General features: G+C 45.6%; 1 pseudogene; it reads left to right on the top strand.

Moving 5' to 3' along the window:
* The first annotated feature begins 2,892 nt into the window (after positions 1–2,892).
* The window catches only part of LOC135539165 (serine protease HTRA3-like), a 42,791-nt pseudogene continuing 34,704 nt past the window's right edge, over positions 2,893–10,979 (top strand).

The following is a 10,979-nucleotide window of genomic DNA, read 5'->3' as shown; positions in this document are numbered from 1 at the left end:
TGCTTGAATTTCACAGTTGACAGTTTATATTTAAATAGAGCAACGCGTCTCCCGAGACATTTCAATGAGAGGGAAAACTGTCGCCGAGGAGTCGTCCCAAATAGCACTACTTTCGAGTGACTCTTTTTTTTGGGGGGGGGGGGTGCACTCGATGGTCATTTTTCACAGCAATGAATGTATTAGCTGATTAACATGTATGTGTAATTGCTGGTGACGGTATGCTCTTGGCTATTATGGGATGGGTGGTGGCTTAAACTCAAGGTACGCTGTGCGATATGACGTTGTCGTGCACCGGGGGGGGGCGCGAACTTCCTGTTTTAAAGACAACGACAATGATAATCTTCCAAGATTGAGGCTGGGATTCAATCTGATCGCAGGTTGTAGGCAAATGTCCCAGCGTTTCGCAGAGATCCCATTCACAGTAAACGCGAGTCAGAAATGTGCCAGCGTTTCGCAGAGATCCCGTTCACAGTAAACGCGAGTCAGAAATGTCCCAGCGTTTCGCAGAGATCCCATTCACAGTCAACGAGGCTCAGTCAGAAATGTGCCTTTTTTAAAAGGCCTCAAAGCCTTCATCCCACGATCAGATTCAATCCCGGCCTGATTCTTCCAAAAGTAGAACTCCTGGCAGAATTGTATTTTGTTTGTTGTGATTTGTTGTTGTTGTCTGTAAACAGGAAGTTACCCTGCTATGTTTGATGATGTCACAATGCTGAGACTTCCATTTGATCTCCCACCAAATGGGCGGGAAAGGAAAAATAAGGACATTCGCACACTTGCTAAACATTATCTACATCCCGTACAGCACCCTACTCCCTACATAGTGCACTACGTTTGACCAGGACCAAAAGGGATAAAGTAGTGCACTACGTTTGACCAGGGCCTATAGGGATAAAGTAGTGCACTACGTTTGACCAGGGCCTATAGGGATAAAGTAGTGCACTACTTTTGGCCAGGGTCTATAAGGGACAAAGTAGTGCACTACTTTTGGCCAGGGCCTATAAGGGACAAAGTAGTGCACTACTTTTGGCCAGGGCCTATAAGGGACAAAGTAGTGCACTACTTTTGGCCAGGGCCTATAAGGGACAAAGTAGTGCACTACTTTTGGCCAGGGCCTATAAGGGACAAAGTAGTGCACTACTTTTGGCCAGGGCCTATAAGGGACAAGGTAGTGCACTACTTTTGGCCAGGGCCTATAATGGACAAGGTAGTGCACTACTTTTGGCCAGGGCCTATAATGGACAAGGTAGTGCACTACTTTTGGCCAGGGCCTATAATGGACAAGGTAGTGCACTACTTTTGGCCAGGGCCTGTAAGGGACAAGGTAGTGCACTACTTTTGGCCATGGCCTGTAAGGGACAAGGTAGTGCACTACTTTTGGCCAGGGCCTGTAAGGGACAAGGTAGTGCACTACTTTTGGCCATGGCCTGTAAGGGACAAGGTAGTGCACTACTTTTGGCCAGGGCCTGTAAGGGACAAGGTAGTGCACTACTTTTGGCCAGGGCCTGTAAGGGACAAAGGTAGTGCACTACTTTTGGCCAGGGCCTGTAAGGGACAAAGTAGTGCACTACTTTTGGCCAGGGCCTGTAAGGGACAAAGTAGTGCACTACTTTTGGCCAGGGCCTGTATTTGGGACAAAGTAGTGACTAAAGGGCCTGTAAGGGACAGTAGTGCACTACTTTTGGCCAGGGCCTGTAAGGGACAAAGTAGTGCACTTTTCTTGGATAAAAGTAGTGAACTATATAGGGAATATGGTGCCGTTCTTCATAATTTATGCATCTTGAATTTTCTATTCCCGCTGTATAATGAATGTAAAGGTAGAATTGTATTTTTTTTAAATGTTGGAAACAATAAATGTAAATTTGGGATTGGTTTAAATGTGAACTTCTTCTCTTCATTGATCTATGTAATGTTCACTACGGTCGTGTTCCAATTGTGGGGCGGCAGTGTACCCTAGTGGTTAGAGTGTAGAGGAGGCAGGTAGCCTAGTGGTTAGAGTGTAGAGGAGGCAGGTAGCCTAGTGGTTAGAGTGTAGAGGAGGCAGGTAGCCTAGTGGTTAGAGTGTAGAGGAGGCAGGTAGTCTAGTGGTTAGAGTGTAGAGGAGGCAGGTAGTCTAGTGGTTAGAGTGTAGAGGAGGTAGGTAGCCTGGTGGTTAGAGTGTAGAGGAGGCAGGTAGCCTAGTGGTTAGAGTGTAGAGGAGGCAGGTAGTCTAGTGGTTAGAGTGTAGAGGAGGCAGGTAGTCTAGTGGTTAGAGTGTAGAGGAGGCAGGTAGTCTAGTGGTTAGAGTGTAGAGGCCCTGTTTCAGTCTACATCAACATCACTCTACCTACTGTAGGCCCTGTTTCAGTCTACATCACACTACCTACTGTAGGCCCTGTTTCAGTCTACATCACTCTACCTACTGTAGGCCCTGTTTCAGTCTACATCAACATCACTCTACCTACTGTAGGCCCTGTTTCAGTCTATATCACACTACCTACTGTAGGCCCTGTTTCAGTCTACATCACACTACCTACTGTAGGCCCTGTTTCAGTCTACATCACTCTACCTACTGTAGTCCCTGTTTCAGGTGTTTGTTTCACCTTTTTAGTAGCCTCAAAGTCATGAAGATGAACAGGACATGTTAGAGAGAAGGAATAAAGAACCGAACGAAAGAAAGACAGAAAGACAAGAGAGAACTGTAACAGTTATCTTAATTCTCCACTAGATGGCGCACGGCTCAGTTATAATCTTTGACCAATTCTCTGGCAGCCTGTTTGTGTGCCAGTCACACAGTGCCCGTACAGGTTTGTGTGAGGGAGGTAGGTTTGCCATGGCGGGACAGCCTCCAGTGTCCACATTGAGTTCTAGGGGGAGGGAGAGAGATTCATCATGGTCCGTCTGTTACAGTGTCCAGGTATGTGAATCACTCGCTCTGTTTGTCTTAGATGTGCTCTCCTCCACTCCTCATTACGCAACGCAGACAGTAGTCCTATTTGTTTATATAACATTATATTACGTTTTTTTTTTTAATGTTGAAGTATAAAGATTATAATACATAGAATACATTTGTGGAGCAGAATATCCAAGTGATAAAAATGGTTTAGCGCGAAAAGAGACTCTACCACAAGCTCGTTGAAGAGACAACCGTCTAACTATCCAATGGAGTGCCTGTAATCCTCCCCAACTCCGTTCCAGCGTTTACCGAGAATCTCTCTTTCTGTCAGGCTTTTTGTTTCCCTCTCTTTTTATCACCGCGTTCTCGGGATGCGGGTGTTCTTATTCGCGGCGACGGTAATTTTCGCGCACAAGCTCACCGGGTCCGGAGCCGGCGCCGAGTCCAGCTCCAAAAAGTGTTCCTCCCAGTGCGACGTGAGCGCGTGTCCTAGTCCCAACTGCCCCAGCGGGTATGTCCCAGACCGGTGCAACTGTTGCCTGTGTGTTCCCGGGGCGAGGATGAACTCTGTGGCCGGAAAAACGACCTGCCGTGTGGGGACGGCTTAGAGTGTAGGTCCCCTAACGCTCCTAACAAGGGCCCGTCGGGGAAGCGGAGCTCCAAGCGGCGACTGTGTCAGTGTAAGATGGGTTATAAGGTGTGTGGTAGCGACGGAAAGACGTACGGGAACGTGTGTCGGATGAAGGCTGCCAGCCGGAAAGCTCTTCAGAAGGGAAGGGAGGCCATCACCAAAGCACACAAGGGACCCTGTCCATCAGGTAAGTCCTAGCCGTTAGTCTAGCTCTCATCCAGGGCGTTACGTGCGGCCTGAGTTGCGTTTTACTGTATGAGTACCATGGCAGCTCTACCATCAGGTAAGGCCCTGTCCATATGTAACGCCCTGGGCCAGAGCTAGCATATACCGTGCATTGGGAAGATTTACTGTATGAGTACCATGGCAGCTCTAAGCTGTATTTGAAGAAGGCCTGTCCATATGTAACGCCCTGGGCCAGAGCGAGCATATACCGTGCATTGGGAGGATTTACTGTATGAGTACCATGGCAGCTCTACCATCAGGTAAGGCCCTGTCCATATGTAACGCCCTGGGCCAGAGCTAGCATATACCGTGCATTGGGAGGATTTACTGTATGAGTACCATGGCAGCTCTACCATCAGGTAAGGCCCTGTCCATATGTAACGCCCTGGGCCAGAGCTAGCATATACCGTGCATTGGGAGGATTTACTGTATGAGTACCATGGCAGCTCTACCATCAGGTAAGGCCCTGTCCATATGTAACGCCCTGGGCCAGAGCTAGCATATACCGTGCATTGTGAAGGTACTCAGACAGCTTGACCTTTTTACACATTTTGTTACATTACAGCCTCATTCTAAAATGGATTAAATTCTACACACAATACCATATAATGACAAAGCAAAAACAGGGTTTTAGACATTTCTACAGTTATAGGACTATAACAATAAACTAGTCTACAGTTATAAGACTATAACAATAAACTAGTCTACAGTTATAGGACTATAACAATAAACTAGTCTACAGTTGTAGGACTATAACAATAAACTAGTCTACAGTTAGACTATATCAATAAACTAGTCTACAGTTATAGGACTATAACAATAGACTATAACAATAAACTAGTCTACAGTTCTAGGACTATAACAATAAACTAGTCTACAGTTAGACTATATCAATAAACTAGTCTACAGTTAGACTGTAACAATAAACTAGTCTACAGTTATAGGACTATAACAATAAACTAGTCTACAGTTGTAGGACTAGAACAATAAACTAGTCTACAGTTGTAGGACTATAACAATAAACTAGTCTACAGTTGTAGGACTAGAACAATAAACTAGTCTACAGTTGTAGGACTATATCAATAAACTAGTCTACAGTTAGACTATATCAATAAACTAGTCTACAGTTGTAGGACTATAACAATAAACTAGTCTACAGTTATAGGACTATATCAATAAACTAGTCTACAGTTAGACTGTAACAATAAACTAGTCTACAGTTAGACTGTAACAATAAACTAGTCTACAGTTGTAGGACTAGAACAATAAACTATAACAATAAACTAGTCTACAGTTATAGGACTATAACAATAAACTAGTCTACAGTTGTAGGACTATAACAATAAACTAGTCTACAGTTATAGGACTATAACAATAAAATAGTCTACAGTTGTAGGACTATAACAATAAACTAGTCTACAGTTGTAGGACTATAACAATAAAATAGTCTACAGTTGTAGGACTATAACAATAAACTAGTCTACAGTTAGACTATAACAATAAACTAGTCTACAGTTAGACTATAACAATAAACTAGTCTACAGTTAGACTATAACAATAAACTAGTCTACAGTTGTAGGACTATAACAATAAACTAGTCTACAGTTATAGGACTATAACAATAAACTAGTCTACAGTTATAGGACTATAACAATAGACTATAACAATAAACTAGTCTACAGTTGTAGGACTATAACAATAAACTAGTCTACAGTTATAGGACTATAACAATAAACTAGTCTACAGTTATAGGACTATAACAATAAACTAGTCTACAGTTAGACTATAACAATAAACTAGTCTACAGTTATAGGACTATAACAATAGACTATAACAATAAACTAGTCTACAGTTATAGGACTATAACAATAAACTAGTCTACAGTTAGACTAGAACAATAAACTAGTCTACAGTTATAGGACTATAACAATAAACTAGTCTACAGTTAGACTAGAACAATAAACTAGTCTACAGTTGTAGGACTATAACAATAAACTAGTCTACAGTTGTAGGACTATAACAATAAACTAGTCTACAGTTAGACTAGAACAATAAACTAGTCTACAGTTGTAGGACTATAACAATAAACTAGTCTACAGTTATAGGACTATAACAATAGACTAGTCTACAGTTATAGGACTATAGCAATAAACTAGTCTACAGTTGTAGGACTATAACAATAAACTAGTCTACAGTTATAGGACTATAACAATAAACTAGTCTACAGTTAGACTATATCAATAAACTAGTCTACAGTTAGACTATAACAATAAACTAGTCTACAGTTATTGGACTATAACAATAAACTAGTCTACAGTTATAGGACTATAACAATAGACTATAACAATAAACTAGTCTACAGTTGTAGGACTATAACAATAAACTAGTCTACAGTTATTGGACTATAACAATAAACTAGTCTACAGTTGTAGGACTATAACAATAAACTAGTCTACAGTTGTAGGTCTATAACAATAAACTAGTCTACAGTTGTAGGACTATAACAATGAACTAGTCTACAGTTATTGGACTATAACAATAAACTAGTCTACAGTTGTAGGACTATAACAATAAACTAGTCTACAGTTGTAGGACTATAACAATAAACTAGTCTACAGTTGTAGGACTATAACAATAAACTAGTCTACAGTTGTAGGACTATAACAATAAACTAGTCTACAGTTATAGGACTATAACAATGAACTCGGCTTATTGTTTTTGCCCTATAAAAACCCAATCTTCCCATGTCATGTATTTCTCCTATGGATTCTGGCCCAATCAGAACTGTTGTTTCTTATGCTATACTTGATTAGCCTATCACAGCCCTACAGTCATTACCAGGGCTGAGTTTTGAATGTTCAACATTGGTTTTCTGAAGTTGTAGGCTATTTGCTTATGAGATTGCCTTTTATAGAAACCTAATTTGAGATGACTTATCTGAGCATGTGGTAACATTGTGTTCCGTATTCCACCATGGAATGTAGAAGTAAGGTTCTAATGAGGAGGGCTGTGAATAATGGGTTCCAACAGTTCTGCTTAGCCACTTCTTCTGTGGTTTCTGTAACATTGTGTTCCGTATTCCACCATGGAATGTAGAAGTAAGGTTCTAATGAGGAGGGCTGTGAATAATGGGTTCCAACGGTTCTGCTGAGCCACTTCTTCTGTGGTTTCTGTTAGGAGACAAATGCCATGGCAGTGAATCACCTTTCACTCTTTTCCTTTGTATGCAGAGTTACTACAACAACAACAACAACAACAACAACAACAATATTCACTCTACTCCTCCTCTTCTCTCCTACTGTTCCTCCTCCTCCTCTTCTTCCTCCCCTTCTCTCCTACTGTTCCTCCTCCTCTTCTTCCTCCCCTTCTCTCCTACTGTTCCTCCTCCTCTTCTTCCTCCCCTTCTCTCCTACTGTTCCTCCTCCTCTTCTTCCTCCCCTTCTCTCCTACTGTTCCTCCTCCTCTTCGTCCTCCCCTTCTCTCCTACTGTTCCTCCTCCTCCTCCTCTTCTTCCTCCCCTTCTCTCCTACTGTTCCTCTTCCTCCTCCTCCTCCTCTTCTTCCTCCCCTTCTCTCCTACTGTTCCTCCTCCTCCTCTTCCTCTTCTTCCTCCCCTTCTCTCCTACTGTTCCTCCTCCTCCTCCTCCTCTTCTTCCTCCCCTTCTCTCCTACTGTTCCTCCAACTCTTCTTCCTCCCTTTCTCTCCTACTGTTCCTCTTCCTCCTCCTCCTCCTCTTCTTCCTCCCCTTCTCTCCTACTGTTCCTCTTCCTCCTCCTCCTCCTCTTCTTACTCCCCTTCTCTCCTACTGTTCCTCTTCCTCCTCCTCTTCTTCCTCCCCTTCTCTCCTACTGTTCCTCTTCCTCCTCCTCTTCTTCCTCCCCTTCTCTCCTACTGTTCCTCTTCCTCCTCCTCTTCTTCCTCCCCTTCTCTCCTACTGTTCCTCCTCCTCCTCCTCTTCTTCCTCCCCTTCTCTCCTACTGTTCCTAGGACTATAACAATAAACTTCCTCCTCCTCTTCTTCCTCCCCTTCTCTCCTACTGTTCCTCTTCCTCCTCCTCTTCTTCCTCCCCTTCTCTCCTACTGTTCCTCTTCCTCCTCCTCTTCTTCCTCCCCTTCTCGCCTACTGTTCCTCTTCCTCCTCCTCCTCCTCTTCTTCCTCGCCTTCTCTCCTACTGTTCCTCTTCCTCCTCTTCTCTCCTACTGTTCCTCCTCCTCCTCATCCTCCTCTTCTCTTCTTCCTCCCCTTCTCTCCTACTGTTCCTCTCCCTCTTCTTCTTCTCTTCTTCCTCCCCTTCTCTCCTACTGTTCAGCCTCTTCCTCCTCCTCTTCTCTCCTCATCCTCCTCCTCCTCCTCTTCTCTCCTCTTCCTCCTCCTCCTCCTCTTCTCTCCTACTGTTCCTCCTCCTCTTTCTCCTCTTTCTCCTCTTTCTCCTCTTTCTCCTCCTCCTCTTTCTCCTCTTCCTCCTCTTTCTCCTCTTCTTCCTCCTCCTCTTCCTCCTCCTCTTCTTCTTCCTCCTCTTCTTCCTCCTCCTCTCTCCTACTGTTCCTCTTCTTCCTCCTCCTCTCTCCTACTGTTCCTCTTCCTCCTCCTCTTTCTCCTCTTCCTCCTCTTTCTCTTCTCTCCTCCTCTTCCTCCTCCTCTTCTCTCCTACTGTTCCTCCTCCTCTTCTCTCCTCCTCTTCCTCCTCCTCTTCTCTCCTACTGTTCCTCCTCCTCTTCCTCCTCCTCCTCTTCCCTCCTACTGTTCCTCCTCCTCTCCTCTTCCTCCTCCTCTTTCTCCTCCTCCTCCTCTTCCTCCTCCTCCTTCTCTCCTACTGTTCCTCCTCCTCCTCTTCTTCCTCCCCTTCTCTCCTACTGTTCCTCTTCCTCCTCCTCTTCTTCCTCCCCTTCTCTCCTACTGTTCCTCTTCCTCCTCCTCTTCTTCCTCCCCTTCTCACCTACTGTTCCTCTTCCTCCTCCTCCTCCTCTTCTTCCTCGCCTTCTCTCCTACTGTTCCTCTTCCTCCTCTTCTCTCCTACTGTTCCTCCTCCTCCTCATCCTCCTCTTCTCTTCTTCCTCCCCTTCTCTCCTACTGTTCCTCTCCCTCTTCTTCTTCTCTTCTTCCTCCTCTTCTCTCCTACTGTTCCTCTTCCTCCTCATCCTCCTCTTCTCTTCTTCCTCCCCTTCTCTCCTACTGTTCCTCTCCCTCTTCTTCTTCTCTTCTTCCTCCTCTTCTCTCCTACTGTTCAGCCTCCTCCTCCTCCTCTTTCTCCTCTTCCTCCTCCTCTTCTCTCCTCATCCTCCTCCTCCTCCTCTTCTCTCCTCTTCCTCCTCCTCCTCCTCTTCTCTCCTACTGTTCCTCCTCCTCTTTCTCCTCTTTCTCATCTTTCTCCTCCTCCTCTTTCTCCTCTTTCTCCTCTTCTTCCTCCTCCTCTTCTTCCTCCTCTTCTTCTTCCTCCTCCTCTTCTTCCTCCTCTTCTTCCTCCTCCTCTCTCCTACTGTTCCTCTTCCTCCTCCTCTTTCTCCTCTTCCTCCTCTTTCTCTTCTCTCCTCCTCTTCCTCCTCCTCTTCTCTCCTCCTGTTCCTCCTCCTCTTCTCTCCTCCTCTTCCTCCTCCTCTTCTCTCCTACTGTTCCTCCTCCTCTTCCTCCTCCTCCTCTTCCCTCCTACTGTTCCTCCTCCTCTTCTCTTCTTCCTCCTCTTTTCTCCTACTGTTCCTCCTCCTCCCCCTCCCTCCTCTTCTCCTCTTCCTCCTCCTCTTTCTCCTCCTCCTCCTCTTCTCTCCTACTGTTCCTCCTCCTCCTCTTCTTCCTCCCCTTCTCTCCTACTGTTCCTCTTCCTCCTCCTCTTCTTCCTCCCCTTCTCGCCTACTGTTCCTCTTCCTCCTCCTCCTCCTCTTCTTCCTCGCCTTCTCTCCTACTGTTCCTCTTCCTCCTCTTCTCTCCTACTTTTCCTCCTCCTCCTCATCCTCCTCTTCTCTTCTTCCTCGCCTTCTCTCCTACTGTTCCTCTTCCTCCTCTTCTCTCCTACTGTTCCTCCTCCTCCTCATCCTCCTCTTCTCTTCTTCCTCCCCTTCTCTCCTACTGTTCCTCTCCCTCTTCTTCTTCTCTTCTTCCTCCTCCATTCTAAACACAGTTACTACAAGGTTGTGCTGGTTGTGAGTGTGACCGAGTGTTGTAGAGTGTAGAGGTGGTGTTTCTGTGCTGACAGGATGGGTTCTTGTTGCCAGTATAGGTCCTGCTCCTGGCCATCCCAACAGCCCCAGATACAAGTTCAACTTCATAGCTGACGTGGTGGAAAAGATGGCTCCTGCTGTGGTTCACATAGAGCTCTTCCTCAGGTCAGTGTGTGTGTGTGTGTGCGTGTGTGTGTGTGCGTGTGTGTGTGTGTGTGTGTGCCTGTGTGTGTGTGTGTGTGTGTGCACTCATAGAAAAAATTGTTCCAAAATGGTTCTTTGGCTGTCCCCTTAGGAGAACCCTTTGTTGGTTCCAGGTATAACTATTTTGGGTTCCAGGTAGAACCCTCTGTGGAAAGGGTTTTACATGGAACCCAAAAGGGTTCTGCCTGTAACACACACACACTGTTATCCTCCTATGGGAACAGCCGAATATCCGTTTTAGGTTCCAGATAGCACCTTTTTTTCTAAGAATATAGGTGTGTGAATTGAACACATCCTGAATGTAAATTCAGCTTCTCTTCTCCTCCTTTCCTTTCTCCTTTCCTTTCTCCTTTCCTCTCTCCTTTCCTCTCTCCTCTCTCCTTTCCTCTCTCCTTTCCTCTCTCCTCTCTCCTTTCCTCTCTCTCCTTTCCTCTCTCCTCTCTCCTTTCCTTTCTCCTTTCCTTTCTCCTTTCCTTTCTCCTTTCCTCTCTCCTTTCCTCTCTCCTTTCCTCTCTCCTCTCTCCTTTCCTCTCTCCTCTCCTCTCTCCTCTCTCAGACATCCTCTGTTTGGTCGTCATGTCCCTCTGTCTAGTGGTTCTGGGTTCATCATCAGCCCCTCCGGACTCATCGTAACCAACGCTCACGTGGTAACCGCTGCTGCCACGGTAACGGGCCGTCCGCAGCTCCGCGTGCAGCTCCATGACGGGGGAGCGTACGAGGCCACGGTCCGGGACGTCGACAGGAAGTCTGATATCGCCACCATCAAAGTCAACCCTCAGGTAGGGAAGCTTTACCCTTAATTTAACAGGTTAGGTGGCCAGAGAGAGGGAGGAGAGAGAGAGAGAGAGGGGGACAGAGAGAGAGAGAGAGAGAGAGAGAGAGAGGGACAGA

Source organism: Oncorhynchus masou, unplaced genomic scaffold (assembly GCF_036934945.1).
Source record: "Oncorhynchus masou masou isolate Uvic2021 unplaced genomic scaffold, UVic_Omas_1.1 unplaced_scaffold_1727, whole genome shotgun sequence".
NCBI lineage: Eukaryota > Metazoa > Chordata > Actinopteri > Salmoniformes > Salmonidae > Oncorhynchus > Oncorhynchus masou.
Note: the sequence above shows the minus strand (reverse complement) of the source record. Positions and strands in the feature narration are given on the sequence as shown.